The following is a 19,084-nucleotide window of genomic DNA, read 5'->3' as shown; positions in this document are numbered from 1 at the left end:
GTGAATGGCACAACAGAAAGGGATTTTGCTTCATCTGCAGCTGATTTTATGCTATATTAAGTTGGCAATTGTAGGTGCAATCGTTGAAATCCAGTTGAAATTGTTTATCATGTGGGTGGGAAGAAACCAAACCTAAGTCTTCATTTCCAGTAGTAGGAAGAAAGACTGATAAAATGCAAATATTTATGCCATAAGGCTGAGTGCCAATTGAACTTTGATTGTATGATAGCCCTGCCACACTCTAGTATGCTTCTATTTATCCAGGGATAGAATAGGAGAAAGATTAGATTTGCAGAGTTATGCTTAATCATTTCCTGCTTGGTTTTGCATTGCCAATCAGAGGCAATTATTTCAGGAACATGAGCACATATTCTTAAGAGAGAAGCAGGCTTCAAGCGAGGCACCTCCCAATGTAATATTTTACTAATCTGCAGGGTGGCAAACAGCCTAAGATTGATCTAGTCATCCGACTGATGCTATCACTCTTTTATCACTCTTTCTCAGCAGTCCTTGCTCAATCCTTAGACTATGCAATGGGTGCAGTAAAGGAATGAACAAGCTCTATTGTAAATGAAACAGAATCAAAAATTATATGGAAGTGTAATAAAACAATGTAAAGACTAAATGTGGGTATCATGATTAATGTGCCCCTGGAAACTGTGATCCTTGAGTTACATAACAGCTGTTAGCTCCTTATCAGTGAATTGTGGATGAACAAACAGCTACAATTTTAATAAGGCCATTGAAAGAGGTTTAGAATGCAATGACAATTTAGGAAGAACATTTGTTGTACATGAAAGCTGCATCAGTGTTAGCCTAGCACCTTTCCCAGGGTTTGTCTATGTATAGATCTTCTGATTCTGAGTCAATATCTTTTACATAAACTTTGGAGATGCTGATTTTGCAGATCTATGTGATTATGTTCACTAGTATTATCTCCATATGAATTCGCCACATGCGTTTGACAGTAAATTGCATTAACAATGACAGCACCCCTTCTGTAATGAAGAACATAGTTATCAAATATGAGGATTCATAACTTTTAGTTTTTTCAACAACAGACAAAGGCACAAGGGGTCAATTGATTCCCATGAATTACAGTAAGTACGATATTTTAAGTACTTGGACAAAGTATTTCAAGCCTCTAGGACAGTGTTTCTCAAACTTGGTGACTTTAAGTCCTGTGGACTTCAACTCCCAGAATCCCCCAGCCAGCATAGCTGGCTGGGGAATTCTGGGAGTTGAAGTCCACAGGACTTAAAGTCACCAAGTTTGAGAAACACTGCTCTAGGAAATTAACGGCCCAAGTAAATTCTGCCACTTCTGCTGCCCAAAAGAGCACACTATAAACTAAATTTTATAGGCAACAGGGCAAATTACATTCCCGCATCAGTCAAGGTATTTATGGCCAAAATAGTTGCACAAATTTCATGTGGGATGCAACTTGGCACATATACAAACCTATGGGTTTATGAAAGCACTTAATTTTCTTAGGACTTTGTTCAGTATCCCAAAATGGTCTCCTAATGCAATCTTGATTTTTATCCATAGAGAGAAGAGTGGAAGGGAGACGGTTAGCGTCGTTGTCATCATCATCATCATCATCATCATCATCATCATCATCATCATCATCATCATCATGCATTCATCAAGATGCTCTGCAATTAATTTTCAGCTTTGATCATTTTTGTACTTTTTAACAAAGGTGCTGCAACGTTTCCTTTTTCCTGTAACTACCCAATATACTTTTTCAATAGAGACTTTTAAAACCTTCTTTGGATGACTTTGTGCAGTCTGGAAATGAAAGCTTATTTGCAAACCATTCGTCCTTTAAAAAAAATATCCTATCCATAATCTGATTGCTTTAAAATGAAACCAGAATGTAAGATCTGGCCAAACTGAGCAGAACAAACTAAAGACATGTTTAAAGAATGAGCTAAGGTTCTATATCAAGAATGGAAGGAATACATATAAAAGGGGAGAAGAGACTACTGTATGCTACTGTATACTATATATGGAATTCTGATAGAAATACAGTTAGATATCAGTTGAATGTTGAACTTATTTAAATATATAAGTTCACTTATTTACAGATTTGAACACAGCTTGGCTTTGGTACTTGCTAGCTGGGACAGAGACACAGAAAATCTGTGCTCTAATTACGGTTGGTCATGCAGTTACTCAGATATTTCAATTGTTCAGCATTATTATCCACCTATAGAGTCCTTCCCAAGGGCATGGTTTAACACCATCAACATCTGCCCATCCCGAGATCACTTCTGGTTCCTGTAGGTGACGGACGTGTTGTCCGCTGCTCGTCTCCCCAGTGGGCTCTTTTCAGGAGCACAGGGGGCCCTGGAGGAGTCTCCTGCCACAGGGCAGCTTGCTGGAATCCCCCAGACTCGGGGGCAGCCAGCAGGGGTGTTTCCAGCCTCGCCCCAGGAGCTGGGGAGCAGAGGGGGGGCATGAAACAGCTGCTGGTTGTCTGCCCTTTCACCGAATAGGCTCCAGGAGGAAAGAGTTAAGCGAAAGAAGAGCGGCTGATGTGCCGGTGGGGAGAGATCCGCCCTAACCTCCTTAATCATCGTTAACAGATAAGCAGCAGACTATTGTAAGTTTTTGTTCAATCCATTTGAAACTAGAAGATTAGAGGGGGGTGTTTCTTTCTCTTCCCCCCCCCCTCAGACAAAGCGGCATTTGAACTATCTCTCTCTATATCGGAATGGAGAGAGAATAAAGGCTGACTTGCCACTTGTACTAACTATGTGAGAAAGACTGATATCACAGCTGCAAGAGGTGATTGCTGAGCTATTTTCTTAAAAGGAAAAAACTTTATGGAACTCCTTGTTCTTCTCCCTGCGAAAGGAGGAGCCAAGATGGCGCCCCTCCATCTTCGTCTTTGTACTTATAAATGAAGCCTGCCTTTTGAAACTACCTTTGAAAAAAAATCTGGTAATTGTCTTAATATCCCCTCTGAAGGTGCTCTGGACCTCTCCTGTTATGTGGGCTTCCTGATTAATTTTGACTATTTGACTTTTGCTCTTTCTGGTGTACCTCTGTGCCTTGGAACTGTGAAGGAGAACTAACTTTTCACTTTTGGATTTGCCTGCCGCCTTGGACCGGCACAGCTGCGCACTTCTCTGACGCCATTTTCTTCTTAAAAGACTTATCATCCCCGAACCAGATAAATGGGGCCCAAAAAACCACCAACGGGCAAGTCATTCTCGGCTCCTGCTTCTGCCACCTCCAGTCCAAGCATGCAGCAGACGAAAATTACTTCATTGTTACAACAAGAAGGGACTGGAGAGAGCTCAAAAGAACTATCTGTTAACCAAATGTTTCAGGAAATTATGAGGGGTCAAAATGAGTTGAAAAAAGAGGTGACAGATCTCAAAGATGAACTCAGAGGTGTACAACATCATATAACAGAAAACAAACAAAGAATTGGGGTGTTGGAGGAGGGGGCAGCTGGATTGGGGGAGGAGGTTAAGGCAGTCCGGAAGGGAAATTTAGAACTGGAAAATTTTATGGCAAAAATAGAATTTGAAAGAATGTCCTTTTTTCTCAGATTCCAGAACCTACCAGAGACAGAAACTGAAGATCTTAAGGATATTATGAGTACAATTTTAGCAGAATATATTAAGAGAAATAAAGAACAGTTGTGGTGGGATATGGATCTGGTTTACAGGATTAATTCAGCATATGCTAGAACAGAAAATGTTCCAAGGGAGGTACATGTTAAGTTTCTTAGGAGGACCACGAGGGATGAGGTGCTAGGGGCTCAAAGGGAGGGACCATTAAAATATAAAGATAAAGAAATTACCATCCTTAAGCAAATTCCGAAAAAAATAAGGGAAAAAAGGAGGAAGTATTCCTCCTTATCAAAGAAATTATACAATAAAGGAGTTTGGTTTAGATGGTTATTGCCAGAGGGAATGTTGATTTTTGGGGAGGGAAACAGAATTAGAATTAATACAGTGGAGGAGGCAGAAGCCTTCATTAAAAAACATAGTTCTCTCCTAGAGGACGAAAATAGGGGAGGTGGTGAAAAAGGTAGTAATGTGCAAGATATGAAGGAGGGGGGGGGCTGTGGCTCCATCTGGGGACAGGGAGGAGGGAGCAATATCAAAAAGGCTCAGGTCACAAAAATAAATGTATTTGAAATACTATGGTAATTGTTGATATACTAGAAAGTGACAAAGAAAGAGATGATTGAACATATAGTTGATATAATGTAAAACAAGATTCTGTTTATGCTTATCTTTCATACGTTATTTTTAACATTGTAAAAATTGTAAGATTTGGGGGCATTTCTACCACTAACACAGGAGCTGCCAAATTTTTCTATGTACCTTTTTTACCTTTCCCTATAAATGTTTAAAAACCAATAAAATTCTTTAAAAAAAACATCTGCCCATCCCAGGCCCTTTAGAAAGACTTGCTAAGTGGATAAAGATGCCAAACTCAGTCTAAATATCTGGGTGACTGTGCAGCCAACCTTAATTAGAGAACACAGATTATGTGGTCCCTGCTAACAAATACCACAGTCAAACTGTATTCAGATAATTTGCTTGTTACACAGTGAGACAGATGTCCAGACTGAATTTGGCATTTTTATCTACCTATTGAATCCTTCTCAAGGACCTAGGATAGACAGATGTGGATCTTTGATGGTGTTGAAAGATATCATCACAGGATTTAAGCTGCCTTTTGCAATTGACTAATGGTGAATTTGTCAATGTCGATGGTATTCAAATGGTGCCCCAATTGTTTTGGGATTGCACGTAAGCTATCCATGACTATGGTACTAGCTTTGCTTTCTTTTGCCACAGTCATTCTATTTCTATTTGCAGGTCATAACATTTTGTTATCTTCTGCAGTTCTTTCCCTTCTAGTCTACTTCTCCAGGTATTGCCATGCCCTCTATCCAGAATTTTTTGTCTTTCTTATCAACAAGGGTGTTATGCGTCAGATGCTATTTGAATTCTAAAGTCCCAAAGCACTTTAACTTCTTTGTTTTTTATTACTGTATTTTTTGGAATATAAGACACACCTTTCCCCCCAAAAAAGGAGGGTGGAAATCTGGGTGCATCTTATACACTGAATACTGCATTTTTGGCCTCCTAAAACCCCACCCCGCACATCCCGTTTTTCACAAACATGGATGTGCAGAGGGTTTGGGAGGCCTGCACAGTGCTCCCATAGGCTGTGAAGGGCAAAAACTAGTGAAAATGGACCAATTTTTCACACAAATGGGGGTGTTTTTGCCCTCCCCAGCCCCCAGGAGCACTCTGCAGGCCTTCCAAACCCTCTGCATGCCCTGTTTTTTGTTTTGCAAAAAAACCAGGCCTGTTTTCAAGAAAAATGGGCCCATTTTTTTGCTCAATTTTGCCCTCCCCAGCCCCCAGGAGCACTTTGCAGGCCTCTCAAACTCTCTGCATGCCCAGTTTTTCACACAAAATGAGACATGCAGAGGGTTTGGGAGGCCTGCAGAGTGATCCTGGGGGCCGGGGAAGGCAAAAACTTCCCAAATTCCTCTTCAAAATCTTGGTGCATCTTATATTCCAGTGCAATTTTTAGTCCGAAAAATTTGGTACTTTCCAGTGGTGGGTTGCAGGCAGTACGCCCTGGTACGGGCGTACCAGAGCCTGCCTGGAGCATCGGGTACCGTTCCGGTATGGTGCTCCGGAAGGCCCACCTGCCCACCCATGCTCCTTACCTGTCTTTAAAGTCTTTGGCGCTTCCGCATATGCGCACGACATGTACAGCGCCTGTGTGACGCTCCGCCGAGCAACTGGAGCATCACGAAGGCTCGTGGAGGCATCACTGGATGGTAATATGTATGCGCACGTACTGCGCGCATCCATGTAGACGACGCCGGACCCGTTCCAACCGTACCAGTTGGAACAGGATCCGAAACCCACCACTGGTACTTTCTGTATTTTATAGTCCCACCAGTTCTGCTTGCAAGCAAATGGTACTTCTTGCAGATCTTCCAATGCACCATTATTGCTACTTTGTTGTGCCTTTGTCATCAGTCTGGGCAATCTTTCTGCAGCAGCTAACCAGGTGATTGACTGTTTCTTCAGCTTTTTTACAGAGGTGGCACTTGTTGCTGTCTTCTCAATTCTGAGTTTGTATGCATTTGTTCTTAAGGCTTGGTGTTGTACAGACAGAATTAGCCCCTCTGTCTCTTCAATTTTCCTGCTCTTAATCATTGCCATGTCTTCTTATTATCTGTTTTGCCTGATATTTTTTTTAAAAAATGCACTGGCCCTGTTATAATTTGTCTTCCAATGTCTCTTTTCTGTTCTTCATTTGTTCTTCCTTGGAGGTCAGTTTGACCTCCTCGATAGTTAGTAAGCCTTCCTGGCACACTAGCTTCAGTGCACCTGATTCTCTGTGTTTCAGATATTCCTCCAATGGTCTTTTTTCTCCTTCAACTGTCTGATTTACTTGCAACATTTCAAGCCCTCCTATTTTCCTTCATAAATATAGTCTGTCAACACAGCTGTAAGGATGAAGATCATGATTCATTGTCATTATTTCTTCTGGTCTTCCTATCCAGGGCCTTTAGTTCCTCTTGAGTCGAGCCCACTCTTCTAGCTGTGTATCTAATGATTGGAATTGCCCATGTTTTAATTGCCTTGATGGTGTTTCCTTCACTGAGTTTGGACTTCTCCACTCTTTTGATGTATTCACTTCTAACCTTCTCTTGACTTCAGTATGTTTAATGTTGTCAGCTTGAAAGATGCTCAGGTATTTGCAGTCATCATCTCCATCCAGTCTCTTGGGATCTTGATTCTTTTAGTCATCATCTCCATCCAGTCTCTTGGGATCTTGATTCTTTCACTATTTTCCCCTGTTTGATGCTGAGTCTGGCACATTTGTCCAGTCCCAACTCCACTGTTATATCTGGACCACATATACAGGCAGTGTTGAGCAGTGATTCTGTTTCAGATGGTGTTTTCCCATAGTTTCAGATCATCCATGAAAACGAGATGGGAGAGCCTGGTAGATGTTTTTGATGTTTAATAGTTAGGCCCAGAATTATTCAGTATTGTTAACAGAGGAATCAATGCAACGACACACAGTAATGGTGAAAGTGAGTCTCCTTGAAAGATTCCTCTCTTGATAGTAATTTCTCCCAGTCTTTCACCATTAACCAGCGACTGTGTCTTCCATTGTACCATTGATCTTTGCACAAATCACCTGATATTTCTTACTGTTATTTGTAGGCACTTCATTATCCAATCGTATAGAAGAGAATCAAATGCCTTCTTGTAATCATTCCACCCTACATACAAGTTGGTTTTGCTCCTCTGGCAGTTTTTCAGAATCATCTTGTCAATTAGTTGTTGGTCTTTTGTTTTTCTGTTGTTTGGGTCTGCTCAGGTGGAGAAAGCTTGTTTTCCACTAGATGTTGTTGGACTGCATCAGCTGCCACAACAGTTAGCAATTTAAAAGTTGTTTGTAAGCAAGTAATTGGCCTGTAGTTGCTTGGTGCTGCCCCTTTTGTTGGATCTTTCGTTATCAGGTACATTTTGCCAGATGTTAGCCACTCTTCAGTTTCACCTCTTTGCAGTATGTTTTAAAACTGCTTGACAATGAATAGGTGTAGAGCAATCAGATGTTTCAACCAAAAACCATGCAGTTCATCTTCACCCAGTGCTGATCAATTCTTGATATTCCTTGCCCTTTTCTCCATCATTTCTGCTGTTGTTACCAGTTCTTTTATTTCCATTTCTTTTTTTATTCTTATCCACCTCCTTTAGCCAATCTCCGTTCTTGTTGTATTTCTTTGGGTTATTCCATATCTGTGTCCAGAATTTCACTGTTTCTTCCTTGTCAGGTATTAAGTTATCCACTGCAGTTTCGCTATTGATGGAATGGTAGAAACATTTCTGATTAGTTTGAATTTGGAGATTCTGCCTATAACTTGCAACTCAAGTTTTGTATCTGTTGATCTTCTCGGCTATAGCTGTTATTTGCAGTTTTATTATTTCCAGTGCTTTCTTAATCTTCCTCTTTTCTAAGTAGTATTTCTTGATTACCGTATTTTTTTGGACTATAAGACGCACCAAGGTTTTGAAGAGGTAAATTTAAAAAAAAAAGTTTTTGTACTCTACAAACTTCCCAAAAATGGCCCGTTTTTCACAAAAATGGGCCCATTTCCCCCCCCAAAAAGGCATGAATAGCCTCTAGGGGGCTTGCAGAGTACTCCTGGGGGGGTGGGGCCTCCCAAAAATGAGCAAAAGATGGTCCGTTTTTTGTGAAAACGGGCCCATTTTTTGTAAAAAGAAATTGCACGCATAGCCGTTAGGAGGCTTATAGAGTACTCCTGGGGGCTGGGGGAGGGCACAATTGAGCAAAAAACGGTCAGTTTTTCACTCATTTCTGCCTTCCCCAGCCCCCAGGAGCTCTCTGAAAGCCTTCTACAGGCTCTGCACAGCCATTTTGGTGAAGGGGCGGGGTTTTTTGAGGCAAAAAATGCTGTATTCAGTGTATATTCAGTGCACCCAGATTTTCAGCCTCTTTTTTGAGGGAAAAAGGTGCATCTTATACTCCGAAAAATATGGTAGGTATTTTTTGGGTCGTCTTGTTCAACAATTTCTTACAGTATTGGCATCTTTTAATGCTTGTGTTAGCTGTTTCTTTGGAACAAACATCAATGCAGGCAATCTTATTCTGTTGTTTTTGTACTGTTCTAGATGTTCAAGTATTCTTTCTTTCAATTTTTCTTCTTCTTTGGTGATAGAGCTGGTTTCTGAATGAAAACAATTCAAATCTGTGTTGGCTTCTGCTATTGCCAACTCCCTCTGAGTTGCCTCTACAGTCTGAGTTACATATGGCAAGGCTTTGATTTCTTTGCCTTGTGTAGACTTTTATAGCTTTTCCAATGCTGCTTTTGTCAATACTTTATTTTGTATTATAAATCATTGATCTGCTAATTTTTATTTTGTTATTTCTGATTCTGGATGTTGTTTTTCCAGACTTGGTGCATTCATTTCAAATATTCTCTTCTTGTTGGACTTGATCTGTAACAATAGATTATTATTTCTTTGTTTTCTGCTATTGTATATTTGTGATAAGTTAACACCCAGTAGTTCTGCAGCTGATGGCCCTGGTTGCTCAGCGAACATTCCTGAGTCCTGTAGCCTATTTTTCACCAAATGTCCAGGAACCCCAATACTTAACATGGTCCTTGTTGACCTGGGCGATGACCAAGCCAGTATAGGTTTCAGTACTTTACATCTCACCATAATTTTTATGGGAGAGACACTCTTTGTCTGACTGATGAGAACTAATTGAACCTCTGGTATAACTCTCACCTTCCTCAAAGCACACAAGATCCACAACCATGTCAAAACAGTGCCTCTGTGGGTGTTAGGGTAGCCCATAATTGGTCAGATAACACAGATTGTGTTGTCTTTGCTAGGAAGCACCAGAGTCAAGCTGTGTTCAAATCAGTATTATTATATGATTGCCACATAGTCAGAGAGATGTTCAGACTGGATTTGGCATTTCTGTTTGCCAATCAAGTTATTTCCAAGGACTTGGGATAAGCAGATATGGATGATTGATGGTGTAAACCACCCAATGGGGTACTGTGGCTGCTGGTAGACTTGAAGCTGTTATTCCAAATGTCGATCCAGTGGCTTAACTATTACATCACATAAAGAGAAAGTCTATTCTGTCCTACAATAGAGAACAGAAGTAATCCTCTCCTGGGGAAAGGAATACCAGTCTCTGGGATGATCTCACTTTCTGGTCCTCAATATTGACTAGATCCTCAGTAGTCCTGGTCTTTGGTTGTTGCTGCTAAATGCTAGTTTGGTGTATAGTAAGGCCGCCCTCATCCATGATTTGGTGTTGGATGAGGCAGCTAATCAGGCATGTGCAACCAGGTTGGGTCCAGTGGGGAATGTTTCCATTTCTGAAATATACCTACCTGGGGTTTGAGTCTGACCAATTGCAGTCTTGGGCCAGGGAGGGTGGGACTGTCTTCTGAGAAGACCTAATGATTTTTAGAGACACTGTGCCATATATTAGCCAAATATGAAGTATCATGATTGAAGTTGACCCCTAGGAAGCAGTTGGATTTGTTGCTGCTATACCAGCCTTCTTACTTGAATTGTCTTACTTTGTTGTGGAGTTGATAGTGGAATCTCCTAGACCAGTAGTTCTCAACCTTTTCTTCATCATGGAAGAAAATACCTTTTGTGGCTATAGACCATAACCATGGATCCCCAAGACTTAACTCAAGATTTAAATCATAACATTTCTTCAAGCCTTTGTGGACCCCCTCCCTGTGACAACATCCCAGCCTCCCAGGGGTCCACGGACCTCAGGTTGAGAACCACTGTCCTAGACTGTTGGGTTTGTGAGACTTCAATCTGCTGTTCTGGGCCACTGAACTGGAGGTGGCTTGAGAGTTCACAGTCAACATGACATGACAACTGCAAACATAACTTACACAGATGTTACACACAAGGTCTTTTTCCTTTTTTGGGACAGTCTCAATGGGATTTGAAAACAGGGAATGTTGCAGTTAGTCCTTTGTCGTGGTATGGTCACACTGCGGTCTGCATGCATTCCCTTTTGAGAAATTGATAACACAACAATTTAAGAACTGCCAACAGAGTAAAGCACCTGTATTGCCACAGATTGCATTACAACCACAAGACATACAGTATTTAGAAATAGGAAACTTGCTTTTCATCTAGCATTTAAGAGAACTAGATTTCACAAGTAGTAATGTGCTTTAAAGGATCCTAGCACAAAGAAAAGGACAATAACAATTTCATACCATGGTTGCACATTGGGAACATGAAGTAATCCTTGCTTAATATTTAATGATATTTAGGGATGTGCAATACTACTACTAATAATAATAATTTCTTGGCCTGTCTAGAAAAAGTCAGAATATGTGGTATAAAAATTTCATCATTGGTGAAGTTCCATAAGAAAAGCGCTTTAAATAACACCAACACCAACATAATATTTTGTGGCTTCTAGAAAAAGTATCTCAAGCTTAGCAAACCTTAGTGCTTCAAGAAGAACAGTTCATGAAAGCAGAAGTTCCATCTTAGCCATAAGCTGGATGACACTCTGTCATTCTCACCCCTAGAAATAAGAAAACAATGGGAAGGCACTTCCGAAAAACTTTGCCAAGAAAACTGCAGAGACTTGTCCAGGCAGTCACCAGCAGTCAAAATGAAACTTGAAGAGACAAGAAAAGAGTATATCTTAAAAAAAAACAGGATATAAGACAGTGGAAAAAGTTTGCTCTTAAGAATATAAGGACATAAGGAAGTGAACTGCCACTGCCCTGGCAGCAGAGAAACAACTTTGTCTCTGGTAACTACTCTACCGTCCTGAAGGGTCATCAGAAGGATACTCCATTGAAAGTACAGTATATGCATGGTTAGGTACATAATGGATCTAGCTGATCATTCAAACATCCGGTCCTGGATTGTGAAGTTTTTTAAAACTCAAAATGAATACTTTGAATTGGACAATATACTAAATGGGAACCAGTCACCTTCTCAAAACTATTCTGCACCGTAAGTGTATGTAATGTTATTAATGCACATAGATTGAGAATAATGAATACTTTGTGACTTAAATAACAAACCTGTATTTGTGAAATAACTCATGAATGATTAGCGCTGCTCCCATACTAGAAGGAAACTTCATCATAATGTCTAAATAATCTTCAGAGGCAACCCCACATTATATATATCTCAAATTTGATGTATAGATTATATACATACAGTATATGCAGTATTTCTTCATAATAATTTCAGTTACCTTAAAATAAGCTTCTGGATGGAATATTTATAATTGGTTCTGTACTGTTTAACCCTGCCTGCTTTAACTTTTGAAAAATATTGCAAGAATTGTATAATAACGGTTTGTACTGTAAAACAAAATAAACAAAAGCAAAAATAGAAGACAAGAAATTCTAAGGAGAGCTAAGAGGGATTCTGTAATAAAGTATGGACAAGTCTCCAGGGTCAGCCCAATTAGATCTCTGAATTTCAAATGAGCTTGCAGATGTCATTATAAAGTCCTTTTCTCTATTCCTTGTAGAAACACAAAAAATGGCCATAGTGCTAGAAAATTGGAGGTCAAATGCTTTTATCTTCAAAGAGAATTCCAAGATAATTATGACCTATCAGCTTAGCTGACCTTGGGAGAATGGTGGATGTAGCATATCCTGTAGAATACCTTATAGAAGGCACAGCAAATAGTCTTGAAGGACAGGAGGAAGAGCTCCTACTAAAGCAATGATCCTACTGAAGCATAGCTCAAGTACTTTCCAAGAAGCTAATTTGAAAAGAACATTCTCAGACAGATCCCTCTCTCATTCATATGAAAATACAATGAGGGAGAGGAGCCGCACAATCAGAGGATTCTGTTATTATATATCAGGCCCAAGCAACAGACCAACATGTGAAGAGTTCAGGTTGATTATTGAAATTCTACGTAGAATACCGGGATTTCTCCAGACTGCTTGACTTCCCTTGGGAACAAACGGATAAGGTTCCATGGAGCCTTCGGGGGGGAGGGGCGTGTATCAGTCCTGGATCTCTTGACAATTCAAGGTTTACTCCCCACTTGATTCTTCCTCTCTGCATGGCTGGGCATTTCCCAACAGCACAGCTATACCAATAAAAGTAGTTTTAGCCCTATAATGATATTGGTTTCTTAGTCTGTCTACCCTATAGGGCTGACATACTTTGACTTCAGCAAAACATTCAGTAAAGCATTCAAAGTAGATGCAAAGCTTTGGGCTGGAGTTGCATTACAGAACTAGTTGAACAATTTATTTATAAAATTTATTGCCTGGCCATTTTCCACTGGATAACTCTGGGCAGTAAAGTCATAAAAACATGTCTATACATGTACAATTAATTAATAATTAAAATCAACATTAAAACCTGGGGAGGATGGGGACAGAGTGGGGCGAGGTGAGATCTGTTATTACGCAATCAACCACCTCCATTGCGCTGTCCCCCACTGGGGCTCCCACCTACTGGCAGAGACACGTCTTTATGTTATGCCAGTTCTGAGGTAAAATATAGACAAAAACCCCAGAAGTTGCCTTTAAGCTTACGTGTTTATTCAGCTGAACAAAGACAGGCCCCTTTAAAAGAAAGGAAGCCCCGAGTATCAAGAAATGCTTGCATATATAATCTTTTAGTACATACGTAATCCACCCAGCAAAGCTAGCACACAAGAGATACCGAAGTCACCCAGCAAAGTTGGAACATGATAAATAACAGAAAGAAGAATAGAAATAGTCATCTGCTGCCCATGGAGGTCCTCCAAGGACATTGGGTGTCACCCTAGGGATATTGGGTGTTTCCTGAAGAGCTTTCCATGGCCTTGAAGGTGTGCAGCAGTGGTGGGTTCCGGATCCCATTGCAACTGGTACGGTGCAACGGAGCCGGGCGTCCACCACATTCACGCGCGTGCGCAACACGCATGCAGCGCACACATGCATACTTACCACCCGCGACACTCCACAATGCTCCAGCTGCTTGGCAGAGCGTTGCGCAAGCACCATACGCTCCGTGCGCATGTGCGGAAGCCCCGATCTGCTCAAATACAGGTAAGGATGGCATGCGTATGGGTGGGCCCTCCAGAGCATTGTACCAGAATGGTACCTGGTGCTCCCAGCAGGCACCAGTACGCCCGTACCGGGGCGTACCGGTCGTATCCCACCACTGGTGTGCAGAGATAATGGAGCCATCTACATGTACAAGCTTCTATGCTTTCTCCAGATTCCTGGTCAATATTTAGGCTCTTACGAAAAGATAGGAAGGTTGGGGTCAACCTCACATAGATGTTCCAGAGGGCAAGAGCAACCGCAGAGAAACCCTCCTCCTGGATCCCGCCAGCCAAGGTTTATGTTCTGGAGAGAGGGGACTACTGGTTTGAAAGAGGAATCAAAGAGGCTATCTGTATTAAAATTCATCAGTCTTCTCCCAACAGAGGGAGAGGGATTCAACATTACCTATTTCCTGTTTACAATGCAATCCTTTCAGCAGTCCCAAGAGAGTTTCACAGCTGTTTGTACTCTTTCAGGTGATTTTGAGGATACAGATTAGCTCCCAGGTGGTTTCAATGATTCTCAAAATGTTAAGGACTAGCTGATGCAAAGAGTATAAATCCTTTCCATTCCCCACCACTTAGTTAGTACTGAAACAGTTTCTTGGATGAGAAGTGAAAGAACTTCAAGAAAAATCAAGAAAATCTAGTTACTGTTTGAAAAAAGGACCTTTGGGTCATTGTCCTGGGCAGATTTCTCCAACAGAGTCTCCATCTTCTTTCTAGGAGTGACAGTGCATAGAAATTTCAACAGAAATGAAAATGTTCTGGTTTTTGACTTTTTGCCTAACCACAGGGTTCAGTAGTGCCGGTTCTTGTAAGTGTACACATTTTCATTATTTCTCTATGGTGTGTGTAAGGCGAAAGATCAAACAGTAAGAGATTAAAATATGAATAGTAGAAGCAAAGGCAAAACTGCTGAATAGTAAGCCAAAAAGGAGGAACTGAGAATTTGGAAAATGAAAATAAAACAAGAGAAGAAATATTAGAATATGTAAGAAACAGTTCACTGGACAGCAATTATTTTAGGATTTTTAAAAATATTGCAGCTAAGATTATAATTAATGGAATTATTGCCACATGTTAAATAATTTTGTATTTGTTATTTGTAGAGACAATGACATATGATAAATAAATCAGCCTGTTAATACTGTGCTCTGTTTCCAATAGCTACCGAGCAATGCAATGTTCCAGCAACAGCAAGATTAAATTGTGGCCCTGGTGGCATTACTGAAGCTCAGTGCAAAGCCAAACATTGCTGTTTTGATTCAAATGTACTTAATGTCCCCTGGTGTTTCCATCCTGCTTCAGTACAAGGTTTGTATCAGTTTCATCAAAGTGACTTTATCTGTATGACGTGAATGTGAAAATGAATAATTTCAGGGGCTTGCTACATTGGAGCCTAAATCATTTATATATCCCGTGAGCCTGCTTTAGGTGCCATGAATTCTGCGTGTTATGCTACGACCATTTGACCCTTTGGAGAGTGCCAAACAGTATAAACATGAAACTCAGCACTCATATTGCTGCAGAAATCACTGTGCTCCATCCATCCAGTGCTATCCATGCATAGAGAAAGTCATCCTTCCACTTGCAAGGGTGAGCATGATTTTTTTTTAAAAAAAAATCTCATTCAACTTGAAGGCATTGCTGGAGTCTGGAATCTCTTAATATTTGCACCTCCCCTTCCCTGGGGAATGCCTGATGAAGGTTTACAGCTCTGCCTAAACCAAACCGATACCCAAACCCAAATCTGGTAACTTCAAAGTTTAATAACCAGAGGCTGAAAACTTTTGCAAGCAATAAGATGCAACTTTATCTTCATCAGATTAGAGACAGCAACCCGTCTCATATAAGAGAGCAACACTGCCCCATGTTTTTGGCTGCTGGAGCATAAGATTCCCACTTTCTGTTCTATATACGGAAGACAGCTGGATTTTCATTCAGTGCTGCAGATAGGTTAGCAGCCATCCCTCCTTTCCATTCATTCTAGTAATGACCATGTGTAAATCCAATTTATGTTGCAACAGGAATGTCACAGCACCTGGTATCTGAACCAGTTAGCTTACTCTCCCTAATGGCAGGTCTAACAATAGCTAGGATTGGCAAAGAAGAGAATGAAAGGAAGGGAGGGATTTCACTTTTTTAAACTTTACGTAGAATCATGGGGTTGGAAGGGACTTGGGAGGGTGTCTTCTAGTTCAACCCCCTGCAGGCAGGAATCCTTATACCAGGGGTATCCAAACATGCTGGCTGGGGAATTCTGGGAGTTGAAGTCCACAAGTCTTAAAGTTCCCAAGTTTGGACACCCCTGCCTTATACCATCCAAGACAAATGGATGTCGAATCTTTTCTTGAAAACTTACAGCGATGGAACACCCACAACTCTGGGAAGCAAGCTTCTCCCTTTTGGTTCTTTGCCAAATTTCAGTGGACATTCTTTATTACCTATTATATGCTTCCCCATTAGAACTGCTGCTTTTAAGTCATTCACAATAACAGAAGTAGTAAAAAAAAATAGGTTGTGCTTTCATACAATCTCTTCCACTGCTTAAAACAGGCCTTTGTTTCTAGTAGTGTGGATAGAAACCACACCGCCTGGTTCTCCTTCATAGAGAATGAGTTTTTCTCAATCTTGTTTTTCAGAATATGTTTCAATTGCTGTTCTTTAAAAATATAGAATCTTGTTGTAAGGTCCCAGAAGTTTCCCCGAGTCACTGAGATGCCAAAGAGAGCGAGACTCGAGATGAGTCTTGCACAAAACAGGTTTTTTTTTTTATGGCTGAAGTAAAAAGTCTGGGTGACAAAACTATATCCAAAACATACAGACAAAGTGCATGTAAGGAATAGCCACACCCCTGCAAGAGTGGCTCAGAGCAGGGACGTGCGGTCAGGGGAGGCAGGGAGGCATTTTATTTATCATGAAAATAAAAAAAGGGAAAAGGGAAAACACACTGAGGAGTCTTCTGCACACATGGTCCGGGAATGGGACCACGTGTGCAGGAGGCTCCTCTAGCCTCAGCCTCACTCCTGCACAAGTGGTCCCATTCCCCGCCTTCCTGAGTCAACATGAAGGGGACCGCGGAGCGTGAGACACAGTCCCGCGGAGCACGCTCCGTGGTCCTCTTCATGTTGACTCAGGAGTCAGGAAGGAGGGGAATGGGACCATGTGTACAGGAGGCTGAGGCAGCTTCAGCCTCCTGCATACGTGGTCCCATTCCCAGCCTTCCTGAGTCAACATGATGACATCACCAGCCTCACCAGCTATAAACCTCACCGCACGTCACTGGCTCAGAGTATTATATACATTTTACCCTGTTAGAAACAAAGTTTACTCAATCAAAGACAAAGACAATGTAGTCTTTAAAACGTTCTTTGTTCAGGGACCTGTTTCTGTCCACCTTATCTATGGAGCATTCCTATAGCCTTGTGTAGGGGAGGTTTCCCTCCCTGGTCAAGTTTTTTTATTCAGCAGAATGCTTTCAGGATTCACAATATTTGAGGCAAACTCCCCACTCTGGTTCCTTTATCTATGGGGCCTGATATTCCTGGGTAACAGTTTCTTCTATATTTTCAAGGATGTGCCTCACTTTGAAACCAAGAACAGAAACGAGACACAGAAGCGAGATACCAATCTTTGCACTAATGCCAACCAGTATTAAGTTTACAATTGATTAAGCTAGAATTAGTTCCTAACAACTAATTTCTGACAGTATACAATAATATAAGCAGAAGCCAATGAAAACGTTTAATTCCTAATACATGATTTCTAGCAGAATATCATATCAGAAGCAAACAGCAAATCTTGGTTTGATCACTATGTTCCTTCAAAACCAAACGGGTAAGGTAATATTGTTATAATGACAATTTTACAAAGGAAGACATTTCAATAACATCACAAGACAGATTGGGAATTACTGGAGACAGACCCTTGCAAGACAAGTAACAAGTACTGTAAATTGCATCAGTCTATTTAAAGTTTGCTTCTTTTTTCACAGTTTGTGGTGAGAAGTGCTATGATGAATCTACTACATTGTAGTTTTATTGTTGTTTTTCATTCTATTCAGCATTATCTATTTTGTTTTTATTCTAGCGTGTGTCTTATAAAGTGTTTTCCACCAACCCGACACTTTTAACAGGAAATAATTCAATGATAGGAGGTACTTCTCTGCATGAAGAGCTGTTCACCCAATTCCTTTCATGACTGTGCATTTCCTTATGACTCTATACTTTATGAAATCCTGCAGAAAAATCCTGTTGAATAAACTAATTAAATTCTTTTCCCCTGATCTAAGGGGAAGTACTAACAAACTATGACTGTGGAATGCTTCTTTTCTGAATCCTGGTGCCCAACAATATTTGCACTCTCTGAAAAATAAAGCAATGCAAACCATGTGATGTGTTTAACTTCATCTTAAGTCTGTCTCTCTCTTTTTCTCCTTGGAAATCAACAAATTCTGCCACTACCACATTATGGAGAACAACTCCAGCCCCAGGCAATGCAAAGTACTTATTTGGATATATCCCACCTTTCTGTTCAAGTGTTTGGTTGTGTGTGTGTGTGTGTGTGCGCGCGTGTGTGTGTGTGGGGGAAGCGGGGGGGGGGGGAGACCTCCCTTTATTTACTCCTGCATGAATCTTTGTATTTGCTCTGTTTCTCCAGCAATTCAAAGAGATTTTAGTTCAATAATCTTGCTCTACTTCAGTCTCATATTCAAGAGACCCATTTGCAGGACCCAGATTATTAGTGCAGTTATACCTTTAAAATAGTCCTACTTAACCCCAGGTTTTCCCAATTGTATGGAGTTCAAACTCCCAAAATTCTTAACAATGGTCTTGCAGGCTGGGGAATTCTGGACAACCTCCAGAATTCCCTAATTTTTAAAGCCATTGCTGAAAATTTTGGAAGTTTGAATTCTGCAGAATTGGAAAAATCCAGGTCCATGCATCTGGATTCTGGAAGATTAAGTATCTGGGGATTCTGCAGGTACAATTAAATCCACCTAGATCAACATGCTTCCTCCAATTGAGAAAGGCTACAGAATTCAAACTACTGCCAAAGGTATTTAATATATTACATATTTAAAGATACTAAAATTCTTTCCAATAGTTACTTCTATTTAAAAGTATCAGAATTTCTGCCTAACTAATATTTAATTATGTAGTGCATCATTTGCAATTCCATATGCAAACCTTTAGAATGTGGGTAGGTATAATTCTTTCGTTTCAACATTCAACAAATGCTTGAAGGGGTTCATGAGGCCACCTAAAGAGCAATGCCAATCATTACCACGAAGTAATGGTCGCTGGTGAGCATCTATTAACTGGACGTAATTTTCTATATGTCCAGGTCGTGGTGGGTTTCAAAATTGTTTAGAACCTTTTCTGTAGGTGTGGCCTGCTTTGTGGGAGTGGCTTGCTGGCCATGTGACTGGGTGGGAGTGGCTTGCCAATCACATGACCGA

General features: G+C 40.7%; 1 long non-coding RNA gene across 1 annotated transcript; it reads left to right on the top strand.

The window, feature by feature from the left end:
* The first annotated feature begins 14,197 nt into the window (after window positions 1-14,197).
* LOC309390832 lies at window positions 14,198-18,031 on the top strand. The gene is made up of 3 exons (XR_014175183.1): window positions 14,198-14,437; window positions 14,791-14,937; window positions 17,713-18,031. It is a non-coding gene; the product is annotated as an uncharacterized lncRNA (long non-coding RNA).
* The last annotated feature ends 1,053 nt before the right edge of the window (window positions 18,032-19,084 follow it).

The sequence above is a fragment of the Natrix helvetica genome (genome assembly GCF_964273705.1).
Source record: "Natrix helvetica genome assembly, chromosome: 4".
Lineage (NCBI taxonomy): Eukaryota > Metazoa > Chordata > Lepidosauria > Squamata > Natricidae > Natrix > Natrix helvetica.
Note: the sequence above shows the minus strand (reverse complement) of the source record. Positions and strands in the feature narration are given on the sequence as shown.